Raw genomic sequence first — 25578 nt, forward strand, 5'->3', positions numbered from 1 at the left:
AAAAAATCCCAAAAATGTTGACTTAAAATCAAAAGTTGAGTTATCAAAATGTAAACATACTCATGATCAAAGTGTAAAATTACCAAAAATGTTAACATCCGTGTGAGACTTAACAACACAGTGGCATGAGTACTACAATCGAATAATTGAATGATTTAATTGTGATTTTTTTGAAATACAGTAACTCAATTGTAAACTTAATAATAATATAGTGAACTACGATATAAGTTACCTATAAATATAGAAACGAGCTGAAAGTTTTACGATGATGTCTTCGATCGCTTTCATGTCTCTCGTCATCCCCTCCAAAATGCACACTTAGTAACGCTTATTCAAAACGCAAATAACTCCATCGCCATTGCTTTCATCGTCTACTCATCAATGACGAAAGCCAAGTCTCAAGCCGTGGCTTGTTCTCTCGAGCCAAACAAAAAGGGCCTTCATCACCGCCACCACCACAACAGCAACAACCAAAACGCCACCGACGTAGTCTTCGACCCTTCGTGTATGCCCCTCGATGATGATCCCAACTCCGCCGATGCCCTTTCTCCCGCCACCGCTAATTTGTCTCTTAAAAAGGCGACCCCGCCTCAACCCGCCAAAAAGCTTGTCATTAAACTCGTTAAAGGTATGTTTCTCTCTCTCGATTTTTTTTTTTTTTGTCTTTGTGAAATCTAATTCCTGGGAAATTTTTAAGTTGCTCGTTTAGTTAATTTGAGTGTTTGATCTTAGAAATTGAGTGGATTTAGTTGTTGGGTTTTTTTTGGAATGAACAATTAGAGGATATTAAATTCAGAAAATTGGAGTTTTGTTCAATTTTAGGATCCTGCAACTGGTTTGTTTATTTTTATAGTTTTCGCTGTTTTACTGAGCTAACACTCTTTAATAGGCATTGAATTATGGGATAAGATATACTTTCATAGTGTAAAACTCGTTACTTTTACACGGAAATATAGCAAACTTTTAGTATCAGTCATCCATTTAGATAAATCTGATGACTATATTTTCATGTAAAACTAATTAGCTTTACAGTGTGACTTGGTCCTACCCTTGAATTATTTATTTATTTGTTTGTTTTCGATTGTTCCATTTAGGCCATGTAAATGAAACCAAGTACTTCCCATTACTTCCTAAATAGCTTTAAATTAAGGTTTTACGAAGATCTGTTAACTGATCTTAAGAAGTGTCACCTTTGTCACTTCAATCATTTTCTAGAGTAGGGACCTTTTATTTTATGATTATTTGAAACTGGAATTGGTTTTTAGGAGACACTCTTTGAGGCTAAACAAATGAGGGACATAAGTTTCTCGTTTATTTACATGGCTTCAGAACTAACTGCTTATGGACATTCTACATTTTCTTGACATTGTGATGTAGAACTATTAATTAATGCAACTTTACTTGACAAGCTCTGAACCTAAGTTCTTTCGCTTTGCATGGTTTTTCGGTTTGGCCATTTATTTTTGTTAATTTATCGAACGAAAAATGATTTGAATATTGTCCTGGAGATAAACTCTACCCTCAGCTTTTCGAAAAAAGTTATTTTCTATCTTCTACTTGACCAATTTTTGTAGGCATCTGTGATGCTAGCTTTCATGAGTATAATCAATTACTTCATCTTCCTAAACAGCTAAATATCGCTTTTAGTTAGCTGGTGATTGAACCTGTTATTAGTAAGGTTATTTGCTCAGAATAGTAATGTCTTTTGAACTAAGGTTTACTTTTATATGCTTTTCCTCTAATTGCAAATCAGATTTTATCTTCAAAACTATGTTATTTATGTATACTAATGTAGAGAACAGAACAGCAGCTCTAAAATGGAAAATGCAATTTGAAGGTATAGTCAGAAAGGTAAATGGTTTCTGATAGATTTAATTTCTTGTGTTATTAACGTGTAGCAAAACCAACATTACCTGCTAATTTTGAAGATGAGACGTGGGCAAAACTGAAGTCAGCCATTAATGCTATATTTTTTAAGCAGCCAAATTCTTGTGACATGGAGAAGCTTTATCAGGTAAACCTCACATATTTCTTCATTTTCTCTGCTTTTACTATCCATTTGTGTTTTGATTGATATTATCTCTTTGATAATTGTACATGCTTCCTGTAGGCTGTTATTACTCTTTGCCTGCACAGGCTGGGAGGAAGGCTTTACCAACGGATTGAAAAAGAGTGTGAAGAACTTATGTCTGTGGCACTAAGATCTTTGGTTGGACAAAGCCCAGATCTGGTTGTTTTCTTATCACTCGTTGAGAAATGTTGGTGAGATATTTGTGATCAAATGTTGATGATTCGTAGTATAGCCTTGTTTCTAGACAGAACATATGTTAAACAAACCCCAACTGTACGTTCATTATAGGACATGGGCTTGCATCTCTTCCGGAAATATCTTTCTCTGGCTCCTGAAGTTGAGCTCAAAACTGTTGCTGGTCTTTTGAGAATGATGAGCGTGAGAGGTAATTCTAATGAATTTTGATTTGAAATATATATATTCTCCTTTTTCTTTTTGGGTTCAAAAGTATAGACCTTTGCAAAGCTGCATAATAGTTTTAGATGAATGTTGTAATGGATTGTGTGTCAATGAGTATAGCAAAACTTATGGATGAAACTCTCCTTCCGTTGTTGTAGTTGATGAAAAGGTATAATAAGTTGATAAAAGCTGTGCTGTTGGATGGAAGTAGACATAAACTTATACTATGGTTAACTTGTTTTCTATGCCTTCAGACCAACCAACTTGATACCACGTTGAATTTTCTGTGCAATTACAAGTGGAGAGGTAAAAAAATTGAAAATGTCAAGCTGCAACATCTTGAGTATTGGTCAACTTGAATTGACTCATACACTGTTGTCTAATGTTATTGTTCTCTTGGCATTACATTCTTGCCACCTGACAAAAGGCTAGAGAGCAAGAAGTAGTAACATGGTTTTTATTGCAGAAAAAAGTTTCTTTTTTTTTTATAAGAATTGAAGGCCTCGTTAAAAACTCCCTTCATAATTAATGGAACTCGTAGAGGAGTTCCTTAATCAGCAGAAAAAAGTTTCTTGAAGGGATGATTAAGATGTCTGATCAATTGACTATAGTCTGCTTGTCTATTATTTTTATTTTCTAGGTCATTTTAATTATTTTAACTTCTAAGAGTTTCCATTAGTTAAAAGAGTTTCCATCTACAAATTCACCATCTTGGGTCATGAATGATGTGACATGATAAATTTTCATCAGTGTTTATAATTTACATCTTGAAATCCGCTGTGCTCTGTTTTTGATCGTGCAGGTTAGGTGAAGCCATTGACAGGACACTCCTTAACCATCTTTTGAAGATGTTTACTGCTTTAGGCATTTACTCAGGAAGCTTTGAGAAGCCATTCCTGGAACACACATCCGAGTTTTATGCAGCTGAAGGAACAAAATACATACAACAATATGATGTTCCGGATTACCTGAAGCATGTTGAGGTGCTTCTCATATTTTATGTTCTCGATCTGCAATGACTAGGGCTCTGTATTTTGAAGTGTACATGTTTCATCCTTAAAAGAATGTTATCCATATTATTCCATTTTTATTTGGAGTACAGCTGGTTATCCCCATAAGATTTTTAGGGGGATTATCTTTGTTAAGATTTTAGTTGTATTCTTACAGACCAGGCTACATGAAGAACATGAAAGATGCGTACTCTACCTGGATGCTGTTACAAGAAAGCCGCTAATAGCAACGGTGGAAAGGCAACTTCTTGAATTGAATGCCATATACATGCTATTCTTGATAAGGTATGACCGTATGAATATGAATCTTCAGTTGTTTATGCAATTTGTATTCCTGCTTAGATTTGTATCTTTCAGTAGTTATAATTTCTCTGATTTCTGTAGGGATTTATGATGCTTATGGAAGGACACCGTATTGAGGACCTCCGGAGGATGTACTCACTATTTTCAAGGGTCAATTCTCTTGAACCACTCAGGCAGGCCATAAATAAATTCATATATTCGGAAAACTGGGCAGATCATGGTCATAGATGAAGAGAAAGACAAGGACATGGTGCCTTTCTTGTTAGAATTCAAGGCATCGCTTGACTCAATTTGGGAAGAATGCTTTTCTAAGAATGAGACACTTTGCATCCACATTAGGGATGCATTTGAGTATCTAATTAACCTTTGTCAGGTTAGCATTTCTTTGTCATTTGCATTTGGAGATTATTGTATTTTTAAACTGCATTCTCGATGTTAAGTTTATTCATTTCAGCAGCATTTCTAATTTAGATTACCGTATTTTTCACACTAGACTGATGGTTTAATTCTGTTTTTTGTTTAGCAGAACCGCCCCGCAGAGCTGGTTGCTAAGTTTCTAGATGAAAAGCTTCACACTGGTAATAAGGGTACTTCTAAAGAGGAATTAGAATGTACACTTGATAAAGTTTTGGTTTTATTCAGGTTCATTCAAGTAGAGTTCACGTTTTCACAATAAAAATCATTAAATTTACATTTTACCTTGAATAATAGTTCTCTTTATCTGTATTTCTTGCTTTTCCTGTCCTACAAATTAATGCTAGAGATACGTTTTTGATGGTAAATAAGGGCAAGGATGTCTTTGAAGCATTCTATAGGAAGGATCTTGCAAAAAGGCTGTTGTTAGGAAAGAGTGCTTCTATTGATGCAGAGAAATCCATGATTTCTAAGGTCGGTATTTTCTTATTTTGTATCCAATGACGCATTTTCTAGATCGTTTTAAATTGTTATGTTGTTATGATGCTGCAGCTGAAGACTGAGTGTGGCAGCCAGTTTACAAACAAACTTGAAGGAATGTTCAAGGTCCGCCTCTTTATCATTTTATATAAATTTGTCCAGTATATGTATTTAATAAATGTTGCCATCGGAATTTCTAATAAAACCATTAAGAGTATGCACTGAACTAATAATTATGTAACAATTTTATTGTGCGGCGAGGATGGATTATACAGATAAATATTAAAGTAATAGAATCATGTAAGAATAGAAGTGAAAAGGATTCTAGATTCATCTTTCATTTCTTGGATTACCTTCTCATGTATTGGTCAATGTAGGATCTGACAGTCTACAAATTGTTTCTTAGATTATAGCTTTGTCTTGTGTTAGTAATTAAATCACCTCATGTTCAATTACTGATCTTGCCTGGTGAATTTGTGCAGGATATTGAACTATCAAAGGAGATAAATGAATCGTTCAAGCAGTCATCGCAGGCCAGGACGAAGCTTCCATCGGGAATTGAGATGAGTGTCCATGTTTTAACAACTGGGTAAATCATATTTCATCATTGTCTCAACTAAATCATAGCTGCATAATAACTTAGTTATCGTTTAGGAATTTAATTCTCTTTGGCCGTTGACAGGTACTGGCCGACATATCCACCTACGGTTCTTCGGCTTCCTTGCGAGTTGAATGTCTATCAGGTTTGATGTTGGATTTAGTATGAAATGTTCACTGTTATAAAAACCGGGAAGTTTCCTTTATCAAGAAATGATCTAAAGCTATATTCTAGTTGGTGTAACAAGACATCTTTAAGGAGTTCTACTTAAGTAAGTACAGTGGGAGGCACCTAATGTGGCAAAACTCGTTAGGTCATTGCGTGTTGAAAGCCGGTTTTCTCAAAGGTAAAAAGAGCTTGCAGTTTCCCTTTTTCAGGTTGGTACCTTGGTGTCTCGTCGACCTTTGTTTTCCGTGTTATAATGTTTTGTACAAGCTGATATATTCTGACAGTTTTCTCGTTTTGTTGCCGTTTACCCTCTAAGACTGTAGTTCTGATGTTGTTCAATGATGCCGAAAAGCTTAGCTTCCTAGACATTAAGGGCTCTACTTCCATAGAGGATAAGGAATTGAGAAGGACCTTGCAGTCTCTTGCATGCGGGAAAGTACGAGTCCTGTAAAAGGTATCTTTAAAATCCTTTTTTTCTTTGTTCCAAAGCCCGTTTTCTTTTTGATTTCTCGGTTTGAATTAGTGTGCTGCAGTTTCCAAAAGGGAGGGACGTGGAAAATGATGATTCATTTGTTTTCAATGACGGATTTTCTTCTCCTCTCTTTCGTATAAAGGTACATCTATTTGCATTTTGTTCTCTCTTTTCTCTTCGACATAATTCCCATATAGAGCGATTTTATCGTGAACCTATTTCCTAGTGAATATAACTCGTACGATAAGGGAATTAACTTCCTTTCCGGAATGCAAGTAAATGCAATCCAGATGAAAGAGACAGTGGAGGAGAACACAAGCACTACCAAAAGAGTATTTCAGGACCGTCAATATCAGGTTCGGTTCGGCTCTGCTCTGCTTCACACTCACATTTCCTCTCTATCTATCCACCAAACATTGTAAAACACAACAAAAGAACAGGAACATATCTCAGACAAAAGAGCTTAATAAAGTAATATCCTTTATTACTCGGTTTATCACAGGTCGATGCTGCCATTGTTCGGATAATGAAGACAAGGAAAGTGTTGAGCCACACTCTGTTGATAACCGAACTCATCCAACAGGTAAGTGTATTCTTATTTGCTTGCATTGTGTATAAACCTGTCAACTCTAACTTGAACCCGAAGAAAACCCAGCCCCTTCGATTCATTTTAAGAAATAAACTATTCTTCCATGTGCAATGATTATATCACTGCCATTGATGATCTCTCGGTGGGAGATATCAAACAGATAATATGTTTTGTAAGTTGCAATTCGACATGTATTGAGAATATGTTTACGGTCGTTGAACAACTCAAGTTTCCGAGAAAACCGACCGATTTGAAGAAAAGAATCGAGTCTCTCATCGACAGGGAGTACCTGGAGCAAGGCAAGAACAACCCACAAATATACAATTACTTGGCGTAATTGTAACCTTTTCTTTTTCCCCCATCTTTGTTGATGCTAGATATCTCCTTGTTAGATCCATGTGCAGTAACTTGCAGTATTTGAGATTGTAATTTAAAGCATTCGGTATACGATAATTGCATCGAGTCTCGATTATTCCGGTGCTTAAGTCGGGTTAGTGTTCAAACGGTTTAATTAATGTCACGAATTAACTATATGAATATAGTTCAATGATATTTAATTTACTTCATCCAAAAATAAATGCATAAATTTATTTTCTTTTGAACAATTCCTATTTAGGTGAGGGAGAAAGGAAATTTTACTTCTAATAGGTACTAAATTCACAACCAAAAGAAGAAAAATGTTAAGTGAGAGTCTATAACCACATGCTCTAAATATTTTGACATATATCCATTTATTTTAAATATTATTACTTGAGCATATAAAACCCCCAAATAGTATTATATAATATTTTCATAATTTAATTTCCATGAGAACTACGAGCCATTCACATGTAGTATCCATTGTTTTCAAAAAGAATGTGAAATCACCGCTAAGGTAATTTCCAAATATGAAAAAAAAAAAAAACGTTAGACGGAATGGATTATACATTTGACCTCGTTGAGTGTATAGTAATTCCAGTTTCTCTACATGCAACTATTGATGTCATTTCAGCCACAAGATCAAACAAACAACAAGATATCGAAAACAAAGTTGCATGAGCACTGGTTTTAAAATAAACATGCCGAGAGTAACGTAACTTTACCTATGCAATCACTGGTTCAGCTACTACTTGCAGAGTTGCTCGACGGCCGTCACGATCTGAGCAGGCTGAACGACGGTCCATTCCTCCAATGTTCCGGCGTATGGTGTAGGGACATCCTGTGAAGATAAGCACATAATCGGAGAATCCAAATAATCATGGAAATTCTCGGTGATGGCAGCTCTCAAGCTAGCACCGATACCACCGGTCCGCATGCACTCTTCCACGATAAGAACACGGAGTTTTCTTCACCGAGTTCCCGATAGTGTAAAGATCGAATGGTTTCAAAGACCTAATATCAATTACTTCAGGATCATAACCCTTGTTCACCAATGTTTTAGCTGCCTGCATCACATGATACCTCATCCTTGAATAGGTGAGAATGGTGACATGTTCTCCAGGCCTTACCATCTCTGCTTCCTCGAGGTTGCATATATAATCCTCGTCCGGGATTCTCTCCTTGAGGTTGTACAACAAAACATGCTCGAAAAGTATAACAGGGTTCTCGCTTCTGATCGCAGCCTTCATTAAGCCCTTGGCATTGTAAGGGGTTGAACATGCAACCATTTGGATTCCAGGGATTGACTGAAAATATGATTCGAGACGTTGAGAGTGCTCAGCCCCTAGTTGACGTCCGACACCGCCAGGCCCACGAATGACTATCGGTATAGTGAACTGGCCACCAGATGTATAATGAAGCATACCACAGTTGTTGGAGATCTGATTAAAAGCAAGGAGGAGGAATCCCATGTTCATACCCTCGACAACTGGTCTCAGACCGGTCATGGAAGCTCCGATTCCCATGCCAGTGAATGAGTTCTCTGCAATAGGGGTGTCGAGAACCCGGAGGTCCCCATACTTTTCAGCCAATCCTCTGGTCACTTTGTATGATCCTCCATAGTGACCAACATCTTCACCCATGACACATACACGGGGATCCCGATCCATTTCTTCTTCCAAACCCTCTCGTAGAGCTTCGAAAAGTAAAAGCTCATGCCTGGAGTTACAACATAGATTTACTTAGATATACCACTGATAAGAGATGCTAACATCCGTTCATGAAAACGAAACAAAAGACAAGATGGTGACAACAGACACCCCTAAAAATTTCAAATTGCCTTATATTTTAGGTATTTTGTTTATATTTTCTATTGATTGTCTAATTTCATACTCCTAAATTTCAAATATAACTTCTTAAGTTCGTACTCCTGACATAAAATTATGTGTCCGTCTTTGATAACAAGTATAAATTTTGTATATACAACTTAAATTATCATAAACAGAAATCACACATATATAAATTTAAATTTATTTGTTAAAATATTGCTTCTCCTAAAAGTTTCAAAGCTAATAAAATGTCATAAGATATAATTGATATATATACATACACAAACTTAGTCTTTTTATTGAGTTTTATTTCAATATTATTGCTTATTCTTATTTCTCAAATCATGATTTTTTTCCCTCTATTCTTTTATAATATTTTCAAATAAAAATAAAATAAGAAAATATACATTGGCGAAAATCAAAGACATTCCTACTTTATTCTATAAATAAGTGCAAAATCTTACTAATTTACTCATCATTTTAATAATTTATTCTACAAATTGAGCGTCAATATCTGCTATTATAATTTTATATCGTTTTTTTTTCAAGAAAAAGCTCGATGAATATTTATTATAGATTTACATTTACTCCATAAAATTATACATCGACATTAAAATTAATCTCGATATTTGACTCCCTCAAATTAAAATGTCCATTCTAACACTGTCAAATGTCAATGCCAAGAATATAGTACACTTAACTATTTGCTTAACTACTACTAGCTTGTAACTTTCTTAATAATATAACAAGGATTGAGCAATTGAGTACTACAGATTACAGTGTAAAACCATTTCGTAGAGTTAACTATGAATCAAAAACAAAATCCATACCCTGGTTTCGAAGATGACGAAGCTGGAGAGCTATCAGATTTGGTCTAAAAGAATTAAACAAAAATACAATCAAGTTTAGTAACCAAAAAAAAACTTATAACATTAAAATTCAGGGAGAGAGAGAGAGAGGAGAGGAGAAAAACATTACTGCAACTGCATTGGCAATCACTTGTTGAGCTCTTCGACCCTTGGGATTAAAATCCAAGCTCACGCTTCCCTCAGATCTAGCCACTACAAGGCTTGTTCCTTTCCTCACTGCATCAAATCAAATTTCTTTTATAAGAAAACTGAATTGAAATGAAAAGGCAAGAAAATCAAAGAAAAAATCGAATATGTCGAACCGGGGAAGGATCTGCGATGAGAGCAAAGGAGTTTCTTGGAATCAACAGAATTGGACGGTGATGATGATAAAGCTGCAACAGCTGCTCCAACTCCATGGAAGCTCGTAGCCATCGGAATTTTGATTTTCAAAGAAACGGAAATGCAAATGAATTAGTGAAGCTTCATATGAGCCAACAGTAGGAAACGGCGGAGAATTTATGTCCTTCGATTAATTTATCTTGGTATATTTATTTTTTAGTCCCTTAATTTTTATATAATTTGATCCTCTATCATTATAATGTTTATAATATGAGAAAATAATTTAGTGACCGAAATACCTTATAATATACGATTTTAGTCAATTTTTTTAGATTTGTAAAAAAACCAATAAATTTACAACACGAACTCCTATTTCGCAACATAATTTCCAAATTCGCAACTCGAACATGGAAATTTTCGCAACGCGATTTCAAATTCGCAACACGAACTCTAATTTCGCAACACAGTTTCCAAATTCGCAACGCTAATTTAAAATTTTAGCAACGCTAATTACCGATATAGGTAAACACAACTATTCGCAACGCGAATTTCGTTTTCACAAATCGAATTAGCCAATTTCGTAACTCAATTACCGATATTGGTAAACACGGTAGAAAAAAACCGGTCAAAAATCTGAATTCGTCAATTTGAAAACTAAGTTGCGAATTTAGCAAATTCGTGTTGCGAAATGTAAAATCTCGCCTCTTAAAGAAAAAATCATTTCGACAGTTCGTTTGTTTGGTTAAAGTTAAACGAACAAACGAACGAACATGAACATACCCTTGTTCGTGTTTGTTAAATTCATTTACAGGCGTAAGTTTAATTGAGTGATTCATACGTAGACTTAGCAACTGTGATGTAAAACAACTCCAGTGCATTTTATGTCATTTAATTTTTTCTTTAAGAGGCGAGATTTTACATTCACAACACGAATTTGCCAAATTCGCAACTCAATTTTCAAATTGTCGAATTCGGATTTTTTACCGGATTTTCTACCGTTTTACCTATATCGGTAATTGAGTTGCGAAATTGGTGAATTTAATTTGCGAAATTCGCGTTGCGAATAGTTGTGTTTACCTATATCGGTAATTACCGTTGCGAAAATAAAAATCACGTTGCGAAAATTTTCATGTTCGAGTTGCGAATTTGGAAACTGTGTTATGAAATTGGAGTTCGCGTTGTGAATTTGTTGATTATTTTTTAAAATAAAAAAAAAATTGGTTAAAATTATATATTATAAGACATTTTCGGTTACTGGAGTTATTTATTTTTATAATATATCTAAATGAACATTATTAGCTACTATCATTATAGTAACAACGTACGATTTCAAAATTACATAAATTAAGTCTTGGCCCTCTAACGTTTTAGATTAAATTGCTTTTCGGTCCCTCTCAATTTTAAAACTATATAAATTGTCATTATCCTTAATATTTTTAAGTTTGAATACTTCCTAAATCCCTATTAATTTTAAAATTAAACAAATTAGAATAAGATAGCTTAACTTCCAAATATTAAATTGAGTACTTAATAATTAGGTTATGACTCATTTTGTCACTGTTTATTTGCCCAATGAAGTTTGATTCTGACTATGTTCCTGGTTGGGAAGAGCATCTGCAACCTAAACATGAACGGTAAAACGGACATGAGAGATACCCAAAAAAGTAAGATATATGGAAAAAATAAAATTTTAGCATAGTAAAGGGGCTAAATCAAAAGTAGCCGTTTATTTTCATTTTGTTGGGTATTTTGGGGATTTACTTGAGGAGAAACATGTTTAAAGGGCTTTTTTTCCATCGAACACTCTCTTACTTAGGGCTTTTAAGACTTTTAGTACAAAAAGTGGGATAAGCGATTGAAACGTCGACACGTGGAAACTAGCAGCTACTTAGTGTGGTTGAAATATGATTTCTGTTCAAAGAGGCAGTTAGTTATCTATTGCAGCCGAGCCTACAATTCGTGGGCACGAACATTCGTGATTGATACAGTCAGTTTTCATTTACTTTATCTAAGGTACGTGGTACCCCATAAATTATATGGGTAAACATATATTTTGATACAAGAATTTAATATTTATTTTTTTATTCAATTATATATCTAAATTTGACTAAGATTTAAATTGTATTTAAAGTTCATTGGTTCAATTATATACTTCAATTTAATTTGTTTGTTTGAGTTAATATCCAAATTTCATTTAGATGTATATAAATATATATATATAGTTCATGTATCATAATATTACACGTTAAATTAAAGTGAAATATTTTGTTTAAGTATTCTACTCACTCTACGTCGTCAAAATCTAAGAATTTTGTTTTCACACTTAACCTCTAATGTAAATTTAATTTGCACATTAAACTTATGTTTGATCATAGTAATATTTTTTTATAATTGTTTAATAGAAATGCAATTTACTAACATTCTGTGACAATGATATCAAAGCACTAATAGTATTTAGGTTTTTTCTAATCTAAAGAATGTTTACTATTCAAAAATCAACATCAAGGATAATTTTAGGAGTTAAAACTTTTAACAGGAATGTCATTGTTCAGTTTAATCAAATTAATTAATTGAACTAAATTTTATTTCAGTTAATTGGTTGAATAATTAGATGTTGGATAAGTTAACAATTACTAATTATTTTTTTAAAAGTTCAATTATCGTTTAATTCGACTTGAAATTAGTTAATTAACTAACATAACAATATATATATATATGCACGAACCAAGACTAATAAAAAGTATTATACATTAAGCTCATACCTCTAAAGAATTAAGACTCAATTATTTTTCTATATAACATCTTGATTTTTCTTTACTTTTTAATTTCTAATAACTTCGTCTTTATACCAGCCAGTTTTAATATATTTTTATGACATGTTTTTTTAGACTCGTTTTTTGTTTTTTATCGATAGTTTGATTATTCTCTTCCTTTAAACAACCATACCAAATGAATTAAGATACAATCTTATATACACTATATATTATTATGGATACATTACAACATATATCATTAATTATGTTTAAATAACCGTTTTAATAATTAAATTTTTAAAAATTATAAAATATTTATTAAATTATTTAACTATTTTACAACAACTTAATAAATTTAAAATACTTTTAAGAATTTCACGATTTAATCATTTTAACATAATTAAAAATGAAAATAATCTACCCTATTATTGCTACATGAAGAGATGAACCGCGACTAATCGACACTGGAGGTTTGGATTTCATAGAGTCGAGACTCGAGAGCAGCCATAACCGAGCAAAAGACCTCGAATGTCGACAGGAACAGAAGCACAACCGCCGCCAGCAGTGTGAGGAACCGCCATGAACGATAGACGTAGTGCTTCAACACGTTATTGAGCTTAACCTTCCATGTGCCAGTGTGGTATTTGTTAACGTCTTCAATCACTTTATCCACAACGGGACTTTGGTTATCTGATGGACTTACTCATCCCGTTCCACATATCAGCAGCTTCCTTGTCGCTCTTCAAACCATTCCAAACACACCCTTTTCTCGTAACAACCTCACGTCCTCCTCCGTGTCGATGATTCCATTTATTAACTCGGTGTATCGGGCGAAAACCAGCGGTCCTATCGCGTACGATGCTTCGTATGCCACCAAGTTCCTTAGGACGACATCGGTGTTATTGTCTGGAGATGATCGGGAGGTGTAATGTGACGGTCTGGACATCGAAACCGATCGTCGAGATGTTTCCGTTCGTCGGGACGATACGGACACCGGCTTTCGAGAGGTCAGATACGGATGGGATTGTGATCTCTTCTATCATGGAATTGTCATCTTCCTTCTTTAGCTCTTTCATTATGTTTGATAGGATTTTCCAGGGGAAATTGAGTATGAGCCGGAACGGTTTGTGCAACTGAGTCATTTTCGAAAGCGTCGTCCATATCTCGATCACAGCTGGTTCCTGTAACTAATGCTTTCTTTTCATCTGTGTGTTCCTTCTGTTCTTCCAATTCGACGACTTGTTCGGAATCTTCGGATGGTATTTGTTCAAGGTTAGGGACGATCATTTGGTAGAGAAAATCCAGAATATGATGACATTTCGAAACATCGATCGTCTCCATTGTTTTGAAAGGGGAGAGCTCGCCAGAAAATCCCTTCAGCATCGAAAGCATGATATCATCGGCTGTTTCCGACGATGAGTATTGGATTTCCAGCACCTTTCGCAGCACAAACAAGGGGATCTGATTCTCCAGCATCACAACGTCTCTGAGAATCGAGTCGTGATTCAGTTTCGACATCGTCATGCTCACTTGATCCTCACGACAAACATGGATTCGAAGAAACTCGAGCAAGAACGAACCGTTAACGGCCATCATCCAAGCCAAAGTTTTCATCCTCGAAGTCCAAGTACTTGTTGTAACAAGCCCGGATCCTCCTTCAGTACCTTCACCATCTTCTTCATCGTCAAGGAACGTACGGATGTTTATCACCCATCGACGTTCATCACGATTTGAAACCAAATCTGATGACCTTCTTGCTTGGGAACAAGACATGTCTGTTTTTTTATATATTATTTAAGCTCTTATTGTCGTATGTTTCTTTGGGTCGATGTGGCCGTACGGGCAGATGCTTTGGCTCTTTCGATGCTTGACGGCAGGGATTGTGATAAATGAGGGGCGCTTTTATAGAAGAAATCATAGGACATGACATGCAAGGATGGACGGATGTAGTTTATATTTCTGAAAATTTAAATATTTATATAATTTATGTTTTTATTAATAATTTAATTTTATATTTTTATAATTTTACATTTTTTAATTTATAATATAACTTATTAAATTTATCACTATTGTGTATATCTTAATGAGATGTGAGAAAATTTTCTAACCATATAATATATAGATTTTATAACAAACGGATTTATGAGTGTTAGTTAAACCTTAAATTATATTCTGTGTTCTCATTTTCTAAATCAAACGATATAGTAAGACGACACTAGTTTGAGTTATGAGCATCACTTAGTGCGAACTCAACTTTAGTATTTCTAAATTATGGGATGAAACCTCATAAGAATAGTTACTCTATGTAAAATTAGTTTCATTAAAACTATGTTTGAAGAACGATATATTTAAATATATAAAACTCAAAATAATTATAAATCTTATATTTTTAAATATTTATTAATTATTTACACCTATTTTTCAAAATTCTAGATTCTTTCTATTGGATTTATATTTTTTTAAAAATATAAAATGAATATAAAATATTTTTTATTTATTAACAATGTATATACATTTTATAAATATAATTATTCGAATTTAAAGTCGCTAAAGAGAAAAATACTCTATTTTATTAATGAAACCACTTAATAATTACATAAATTTATATTTTTAAAGTATATAACTTATCGGTTATGTAAGTTCACCCACGTCATTGAAATATTATATTTTTAAATATTTTATTAATTATTTACACTATTTTTCAAAATTCTAGATTCTTTCTATTGGATTTATATATTTTTTATAATATAAAATGATTATAAAATATTTTTTATTTATTAACAATGTATATACATTTTATAAATATAATTATTCGAATTTAAAGTCGCTAAAGAGAAAAATACTCTATTTTATTAATGAAACCACTTAATAATTACATAAATTTATATTTTTAAAGTATATAACTTATGGTTTGTTGAACAAAATGAAGGCTTATGGTTTTCTGAAACCCAAAAAAATGATTTATATTACTATGGATACATCTTTTAGAACCTGATTCTAATAGGGGTTTAATCACGTAAAGGCTCCCTTTAGTTTCAAGTTGTGTTTTGGTCCTTGCTCAGAGGTTCTGTAACTTTCCAATATGGTTCTTAAGTTTTACATGCATTTCATTTCGATCCCAATTTTTTTTTTATGTTGTTTCAGGCATTTGACCTTCAAGTTTTGCATGTTCTATTTTAGTTATCTTTATACATTAGGTGGCAATATATACACACACTTAATACCTTCGAAATCGTGTTCCGGAGTAATCCGAAAGAAGTCTACCCCCTCGTACCGAATTTTAGGGACCTAGCGAATTGCGATCCCGTTCCACGTTCCCGTACCGAGCGTACCGCGATCCATGTGACTATGTTCTGGACTATTACTTATTCTTAGGCTTTGAAATTTACCAAGTTAAAACATCTGGTTATCTGTGAAAGTTTAGTCTATTCAAATTGGAAGTAAGACTTCCCGAACTAATGTATCACAAAGTTGCTTTACTGTTCCTATCAAACTTTAAGTATTGGTGAAATCAAATTAACTTCTTTTTCGATGAATTAAATTTAAATTTGAGAAAGTTTAAAATGCTGTTTCCCCCCTTCAATTTTTTTGTGAAGTATCCAAAGCTTTGACTTGTGGTCATCTATGCATCTTTTTGTGGTTGGTATTCCTTCAAATGTAGGTGCATTGTTCTTAGTAGAGTACCTTTCCCCGGGTCTTAAAAATTCTGCTTGTGACGGGTTTTTGGTAACACTTCTTTGTTCAAGGAAGGTGTTGAACACGTTGATTCACTGTGAAATGTGTCTTTTTCCTTTCATGTGTGTTTATTTTGCATCTATACCATGCTTTGTAGGTTCTCAAGTACATGAAAGCTCCAATTTACATTTACTACCAGCTCGATAATTATTATCAGAACCATCGAAGGTGCAGACTCTTCGCTTAACCATTTAATGCTTTAACTTGATCAACATTGATGCTAGATTGTCCAGAACTACTAAATTGTTTAGGCATGCTGCGCTCTTTTAGGCAGTAGTAGTTTAGTTATATTTGTTATTTACAATTAGTCTGAAGTTTTGTTTAATCTCCGTTGTTTCTTCGATTTGCATTTCCTTTGTTTTATATATTTCCAGGTATGTCAAAAGCAGAAACGATAACAACTCTTGCATGGTCCGAAGTATCATGACAGAAGTTCCTGTAACCTGTTGAGTTGAACAACGGTCAACCCATTGTTCCTTGTGGATTGATAGCATGGAGTTTATTTAATGATTCATTTACATTTATTCGCGAGAGAGCAGTACTTAAAGTTAACAGGAAGAACATTGCCTGGAAGAGTGATCGGGATCACAAATTTGGAAAAAGCATTCATCCTTTCAATTTCCAAAATGGAACCTTGATCGGTGGTGGGAAACTGAATCCAGAAATTCCTGTAAGTATTAGCTCGGCATCGAGACTTCCTACCATGTTCTTTCCGATTCTTTTATTAGCATTACTTACTCAAAACACCTGTTTTCGAAATGACAAATGACATATCCTGCAATAACCACTTTTCTTTGTTATTCTTTGTTATTCTTTGAGGATCTTATTGTATGGATGCGTACATCTGCTCTCCCTAGCTTCCGGAAATTGTACGGTAGAATCGAAGAGGACCTGGATGTCGATGATGTCATAGTAGTCAATCTAATGAACAACTACAACACTTACAGTTTTGGCGGTATAAAGAAGCTTGGCCTTTCAACATCAAGCTGGTTGGGGGGAAAGAATGACTTCCTCGGCCATGCTTGCTTCCTTGTCGGTAGTTCTTCTCTTATCCTCGCCATCTTCTTCACGCTACTCCATCTAAAATATCGAAGGTAAAAGTTCAAGAGGTAATGACCTCTACACTTCAAAGACTGCACGATAATCTGTTGGATAGCATCTCTCGGTTTTCTGGAAATGCTATGAAGTCGTTAACAGAGCCATAATCTTGCTGTTTGCAGGCCTTACGGAGGCGCGAGTTATTTGCCTTGGAACATGAAAACTCTATCGGGGTGATTCTGGTGAGATTGATTTTACGTTTGAACTTTCAAACCGGTGAATGATTTTATATCCTTCGGAACTAGTTCGGACCGATAGGAAGAGAAAAACCGAGTGGCTTCGAGGGTAGGTTATATACTGTATATAATAGTTCAAGTAAAGAAACATTATCAGCAAATCCTCTCTCTAGGTGATAAATCAATTATGCAAATATGAATATTATTCATGTTTTAAATGTATTACCTTGTGTTTGTTACGTTACGTCGTTCGTACCGTGTTCCATCCTGATTAGGAGTGTTCATTGTTTAATTTTATTCGATTTAACGATCAAATCAAAATTTTGGTCGATTAATCAGTCGGATAATTAATGTTAGATCGGTTTACGGTTAAAATTTTTATTAAAAAATTGGTTATCAGTTAATTCATTTTCTTTAGTGGAACCAAGAATAAGGTAACAATCGTGTCGGAACCGTCTTTCGGTAGGGCCCCGGAATTGGGCTTCGACTTGGAAAATGTGGTTAGAGTCGCCACCGACCACTTTAAAACGAATTTAGGTGGGCCGGAACACCATCTTTCCTGATCTGCCTTGTACCAGAAACGTATCGGGTTCGGGAGTCGGTTACGGTCAAGGAAGGATTAGCACCCTTGAATCGCCCCTTTCGGTACCAATTAATTATCAGTTGTCTTAATTAATTGCGAAAAATTAAATTAAAATTAGAATTTAAAAAATTAAATTCAAATCATTTACCTTGATCGATATGAAAAAAATCCTCTAAAAAGAAAAAAAAATGTTATATAAGAGATGTTAAATAAATAAAAAAACAAAAGAGATGAACTAAAATAATAAATAAAAAAAAAATTTAAAAGTAATAACATAAATGAAAATAAAGTGGACCCATAATAAATGAAGGACCAAATGGAGAATTTACCCAAATCCTTGGTCACATGGGGTTTTGTTTTATTTCACGTGTACAGGAGCCTTTGCCTTTGCAATTCAATTTAAAACATTCCCTTGTTAGTGCTCTTTCCTATTCAAGACATGCTTGGCAACCATTAGTCAAAAGCTCTTTCTCAAGTCTCTATCATCATTACTAGCTCTGGATCAATCACCATTATACGCCACATGGACAAATAACATGTTAAATCTGCAAACATTTATTTGCAGAGCAAGAGCAACATCTTCCTCATACATTGCCATCATGCTATATATATGAACACAGGCACATCCATTTTTCCTTGAGGCAAAGGCGCAGGGAATACTTAACATCATAAAATAAATCAAGTCCGTTCTCTTGCTCAACTGTTTCTAGATAATTCCAACAACCGAGGTCATAAAATCCAGATCAGCATCCATGCAAAACAAAAATAGAAATGTACCAGTGGTCTGGATCCCACAAAAGCGACTTTATCGACGAGTGAGTAGTAGGGATCGAGGCATGTTGGGGCTAAGAAAGGAGATGAGAGATTTTGAGGCTTCTGTGTCTCGTTTAGACTTCTTGGGCAGTCGTTGAAGCTGGTCGAAGGGGAACTTTGTCGTCGAGTTATGACGAGCAGTACAGGGCCACGGGCCACGGGCAGAGCTTCCGCTTGCTCTGGGATGCCAGAATACAAATATTCAACAGCTCTCTCTGGGTTGTTATAAGCTGCTCGAAGGGCCCGGACAACGGTATCCCTATCCCAGGTTCCTCCACCCATGTCCAGAATTTGTGGATTGCTCCCTCCAAGTTGTTCCTGCTAACAGATTAGAAGATGCTTGGCCATAAACATCAGTTTCTGACGCAGTGGTATTTGATGCCAGAGGTGCAAATTCAGATACAGGTGCAGCAACTGCTGAAGTCTCAACAGGTGTAGAAGAAACTGTTGCTGGAGCCGGAGCTGGTACCGACGCTGGAGCCGGGGCTGGTGCCGATGATGGTTGTACTTGTCTGAGGAGCCAAAACTAGATCTTATTTTAGCTGTAGGAGCTGTTGAAGCAGTTGCACCCCCACCAGATGAACTCTTATTCTTTGTCAACATGATGACAATAAAGCTATTTTCAGCAACACTGTTCTCAGCCAATGTCGTATCATCTTTAAGAACTTTCCCCTTATGGATAAGCATTTGTTGTGAAGCAGGATAAACATCTGATCCTTGAACTGTTTCTATGTTCTTTTTTACGTCAGCTACCTCAGAATGCAGAACTTCATTCTCATTCGATATCGAAGTGAGTGCCCTTGAGAGTCTTGACGAAATCTTCATCTTCTGCTAATGGATCTCTCTCGCACACTCTGGTTCTTTTTCCTTTTTTCCAGTGCTCACAGGTATCTCTCGTGTCCCATTTTGAATACCCCTTTTTCCTTCCATTCTCTGTGTATTTATAGTGCTAATTCGGTTTTAGACTCCGTTAGGACTAAAACTCTTGCTTTGCTTGTGGCGAGGATTCCGGTGACGTGGATGGAGACGTGAGGCGAGAGGAGTCTTCGGGTTGACCGTGGAACTCGGCTGGCAGTTCCCCCCTTGCATGTTGGCTGCAACGCTGAAGATGTAGAAGACTAGGTTTTCTGTTGGGCCATTGTGTACAGGGCCTTGGAGTTTAAACTCATTTGTAGTATTGAACCTGAAAAATAAAATAGCAAATGAATAATAATATATAATGATATAATATAATAACATGTATATAAAATATAAGTCGGACGAAAATGCATGTCGACAGTTGCCCCTCTTTGACCTTTTTCGTGGAACGAAAAATAGGACAAAGAAAAAGACAAATTTTCGACCATATCGAATATCCTCTGTCGTAGAGTTGAAATCCGATATTTGATTGGTTTGTCAAATTGAACTGAAATATGGAATGACTCCCTCGTCGTGAGGTCGAATTGAACTGGAAGCTTTTGAGCACAACATCCTTCGTCGTAAAGTTGAAATCGAACTCAAAAAACCATTGGCAAGTAGCCTCTGAATCGTCTTCTTGCTCAAGATACTTCATCGTGAAGGTGAAACCTGACTTGAAGACTTCTGTGTTGATGTGTTATAGATGACTCCTTTGGGTCAATCTGTTTGTGAAGTTGGAATCGTATATGACCCTTCGTCGTGAAGTTGAGCCTTGGATTTGGATATCCTTCATCGTAAAGTTGAAATCCAATGTAAGTTGCGTTGTTTCGAGGCCAATATCCTTCGCTGTGAAGTTGAAATGACTCTGAAACTGAAAAGTGTGTTGACAGACACTTCTTCATTGAGTTGGATATCCTTCGTCGTGAAGTTGAAATCCAATCTAGAAATGGATGTTGCTTGTGTGCACGATTCCCTTCGTTGTGAAGTTGAAACCGTTGGTGACCCTTCGTCGTGAAGTTGAGTCTGGAATTGGATATCCCTCGTCGTGAAGTTGAACATGCATTGTCTGGAGTCCAATATCCTTCGCTGTGAAGTTGAAATTGGCTCTGAAATTGGGAAGTTGTTTATGACAACCAGCGGTCCCTTCGTCGTGAAGTTGAACTTGCGTTGTCTGGAGTCCAATATCCTTCGTTGTGAAGTTTTAAATTGGCTCTGAAATTGAGAAGTTGTTTGTGACAACCAGCGGTCCCTTCGTCGTGAAGTTGAACATGCGTTGTCTGGAGTCCAATATCCTTCGCTGTGAAGTTGAAATTGGCTCTGAAATTGAGAAGTTGTTTGTTGACAACCAGCGGTCCCTTCGTCGTGAAGTTGAACATGCGTTGTCTGGAGTCCAATATCCTTCGCTGTGAAGTGAAATTGGCTCTGAAATTGAGAAGTTGTTTGTTGACAACCAGCGGTCCCTTCGTCGTGAAGTTGAACATGTGTTGTCTGGATTCCAATATCCTTCGCTGTAAAGTTGAAATTGGCTCTGAAATTGGGAAGTTGTTTATTGACAACCAGCGGTCCCTTCGTCGTGAAGTTGAACTTGCGTTGTCTGGAGTCCAATATCCTTCGTTGTGAAGTGAAATTGGCTCTAAAATTGAGAAGTTGTTTATTGACAACCAGCGGTCCCTTCGTCGTGAAGTTGAACTTGTGTTGTCTGGAGTCCACTATCCTTCGTTGTGAAGTTGAAATTGGCTCTGAAATTGAGAAGTTGATTGAGGTGTAGCTTCTTACTGCCGAGTTAATCAACCACCATCCTTCTTTGAAGGCACTTGAGAATCGAGTTCTTCATCCTGAAGTCAAAACTTGACTCTAAAAGCTGCAAAATTATGAATGTGATGCACCTAAGTATGTCTAAGATGCATGCAACATGAATGAATTATGTGTTATTCCTTGGATGGAGTCTCGTGCTTTGTCTGCCAATCTGGTCCTTGGAATCGATCGTGCCCCATTCCCTTTTCCGGGCTTTGGCTTTACAGACCTTTCATATCCGAGCTATCCTGTTTGAAAATGTTTTTCTCCTTTTTTCTTGTTTTAGGAGGGAAAATGGTGAAAATTCTGTAAAATATTGTTCGTAATTGAATCAAATTGTAAACATGAGTTCAAAGTATATCAAAGGAATCAATAACACTTTTTATGATTTCAGAGTTACAGGTCTTTGACAAATGCTCAAAGGGATGAGTTGGCTTTAGGTTGGCCTCCTATTTTCTAAGGTTCTGGCAAAAAGAAAAAAAAATGTCATTTTTCTTGGTCATTGAACATGTTTTAACATTTTGGTTGGATGCAGACAAAATGACGCAACTAGCATTATCAACTACTAGGCCTTCTATTTCGGTTCTCCGAAATCTTTCATTTGTTCAAGTTTTGTAGGCTCCTCTAACAAAGGTAGTGTAGAAATATCGGTCTAAAATGAAATTCTTGAGTGCTCGTGTGTAGTTGACTATAACAGGTGTTCCTTAACTCCCTTAGTCCATTTTACCGAAAATTTCTTGCTTAGATAAATTTGATTTAATTTGTCGTTATTTGACTAGCTGAATCCATAAAGCCGGGGCGTTTAACCAATTGCTTTAGAGGGACAGCTTAATATTATAATCACAGTTATCAAGTTAACTGAAGGGTTCATCTCATCACAGAGTCTTCAGCCTGACAAGAGCAGTGGAGCAAACACCGAATTGCCAAGTGTCCGAGCAATGTCATGGTTTGAACGTAATCTACTCATAAGGCCAGGGCTTTCAAGTTTCCTCTATAACCAATTGCCTTAGCGGAATAGCTCAGTTTTTACGGATTTAATTTCCTAAGATTGTCAAGAAGAACATGTTATAGCCTAGGTGTTTTTTTGAAAGTCAAGGAATCTCATCTTTAGAGTTCAATTTTCAAGCAACTGACCTAAACTGGATTCACCTACTCGACTCTTTCATTTGTAAAGATCATCATCGTCATCGAATGTCTTAAATAAAAAACATAGTAATTGTCATAGGCAAATGATGCCCCATGTTGTCCGCACCTTATGAAAGGAAAAGGGTATATTGGTTAATTACAAGAGCAGGGTATGCTGTTTGAGGGTATATTCTGGATTAAGGTCAAAGTCTTTTTTTTTTAAATCATGTTACTTTGTCAAAGATCCGTAACTTTGAACCATTAACAGAGTTTCTTAATTCAAATGATATTCAAAGAATTGCAAGTTTGCAAATGTGATTTATTGCTCGCCATCATTAAAGCAACATAAATTTATTTAAAAGTCCTTGCAAAAACTTGAGAAAAGAATGAAAAAACAAATCCAAACAGAATGGCTCAAATGATGAAATGATATGCCTCACTTGGATGCCCCCAAGTTGTTGAAGTCGATCCGATTCTTGTTACGTATTTTCTGTATGATTCTCTTGATGGTGGAGTAATTCTCGATAGTGCACCCTGGGACTCCGCTATGATTTTCGCAATGAGCGTTCTCATCATACTACCTGGGGTACGGGGCTTCATGGACACCACGTGTGCATCAAACAACTGTTGGTAAAGCTCCTTATATGTCATAGGATCAGAAATTCTCATTTTTGATGAGACATGTGAATGCAATGAAAAAAGGGAATCATAATGCGAATGTAAAGAAAAGTAACAAAATGCACAATATGTCTGAATGTATGATGCATGAAATGTTCGAGGCATTGATCCGAAAAATGTGCCTATTATTCTGAATAATCCTTATTGGGGACAAAAATGTTACGTCTGAAGAGACAAAAAACTTTTTTTGATGGTATAGATCCTGCACAGCCTCTGGAAAGTTGATTCGTCTTCCGCTTTTTCACCGGTTGAATATCCTGTCGAACCATTTCGGTTCCTTTGGCTAAACTTGTGCGGGTGATAAGTTGCTTGCCCCAAAAAAGGTCTCGAATGACTGCATCTCCGGCCTTCACTCTATGCCGAGCTCGTTCCAAACGAAAGTGCCATTGGAACCCTCCATCCGAAGTTTGTCGACTTGTTTTTGGAATTCATCAATGATGGTCTCCGGCTTAGCTAGGGTTTCACCATCTTGTTCTCGTAATTTTTGAAAGGACTCTCCAGGTCAGTAACCATTTCCTCGTCTTGCCCCTGCAACCCTTGCCTCTGAGTATTCTTTGATCACGGTTGGACTTCTGAGCTTTTTGTCTCTTTGTATTATAACTCCTTTGTCCATTAATGCAGATTATTTATGTTTAACAAACACATTTTTGGTGGATCAACACCTCGTTTAAATGATGCGAATGATGAAAACAAAACAAAAGAGAACAATTAATGAAAAAGGTTAGTGATGTGAAAATAATAAAAAGCAATCATGAAAATAAAAGTCCTACCCCACATGATATCTACCCCACATGCTTATTATTCCTACCCGGACATGATCTCTATCCCGCATGTTAATTTTGAACTAGTCCTAACCGCATAAATTTCTAGTTCACATGCTTTGAACAGAAAGTAAAGCAGAAAATAAAATCAAAGCAGCCTAGGGTTTGGAATGAGGTTTCGGGGTGGGCTCTAGTTCTCCATAATCTCCCGGTTTAGGTTCTAAAAAGGTACTCGAGTTCTCCTTGCTGGTGCCCCCTTGGGCTTGTCAGACCCTTAGTCCTAAGCCCATTACAAGCTTGTGTGGACTAAGTTAAACTCGAGAGGACACATTCCCTTATGCCCATACGGAGAATAAATTCACACGAAGGCATAAGGTATATGAATCCCGAAGGCTACTTGCTAGGCATATGCGGTGAATAAATTCACACGAATGCGTCGCTTTCACCCCCACTCAAAACGGGTTTGGAGCTCGGGTTTAGAGCTTAGAGATGACAATTTTGAAAAAATCTGAAATCATTAAAAAACGTTAGTACAACTATTTATTTGAAAAATAACCAAAGGTAAATAATTAGAATCAAATAAACAAATTAAAATTTAGACTTGTAATTTTCGCTAAAAAAAGACAACCGGAAATTAATTTCGGCCTGACTCACTTACCTCTCCCCAGCAGAGTCGCCAAGCTGTCGGAACCGTCTTTCGGTAGGGCCCCGGAATTGGGCTTCGACTTGGAAAATGTGGTTAGAGTCGCCACCGACCACTTTAAAACGAATTTAGGTGGGCCGTACACCATCTTTCCTGATCTGCCTTGTACCAGAAACGTATCGGGTTCGGGAGTCGGTTACGGTCAAGGAAGGATTAGCACCCTTGAATCGCCCTTTCGGTACCAATTAATTTATCAGTTGTCTTAATTTAATTGCGAAAAATTAAAATTAAAATTAGAATTTAAAAAATTAAATTCAAATCATTTACCTTTGATCGATATGAAAAAAATCCTCTAAAAAGAAAAAAAAATGTTATATAAGAGATGTTAAATAAATATTAAATAAACAAAAGAGATGAACTAAAATAAATAAATAAAATAAAAATTTAAAAGTAATAACATAAATGAAAATAAAAGTGGACCCATAATAAATGAAGGACCAAATGGAGAATTTACCCAAATCCTTGGTCACATGGGGTTTTGTTTTATTTCACGTGTACAGGAGCCTTTGCATTTGCAATTCAATTTAAAACATTCCCTTGTTAGTGCTCTTTTCCTATTCAATGACATGCTTGGCAACCATT

The 25578-nt window shown here is 35.7% G+C and overlaps 4 pseudogenes; 2 read left to right on the forward strand and 2 right to left on the reverse strand.

Annotated features, from left to right (window-relative positions):
* The first annotated feature begins 337 nt into the window (after nt 1-337).
* Nucleotides 338-6920, forward strand: LOC120217240 (annotated as a pseudogene).
* Nucleotides 6921-7562: 642 nt separating this feature from the next.
* Nucleotides 7563-10007, reverse strand: LOC120217241 (annotated as a pseudogene).
* A 3080-nt stretch (nt 10008-13087) lies between these two features.
* Nucleotides 13088-14347, reverse strand: LOC120217299 (annotated as a pseudogene).
* Nucleotides 14348-16257: 1910 nt separating this feature from the next.
* On the forward strand, nt 16258-17683 carry LOC120217300 (annotated as a pseudogene).
* The last annotated feature ends 7895 nt before the right edge of the window (nt 17684-25578 follow it).

This window comes from Hibiscus syriacus, unplaced genomic scaffold, assembly GCF_006381635.1.
Source record: "Hibiscus syriacus cultivar Baekdansim isolate YM2019G1 unplaced genomic scaffold, ASM638163v2 tig00110186_pilon, whole genome shotgun sequence".
Taxonomy (NCBI): domain Eukaryota; kingdom Viridiplantae; phylum Streptophyta; class Magnoliopsida; order Malvales; family Malvaceae; genus Hibiscus; species Hibiscus syriacus.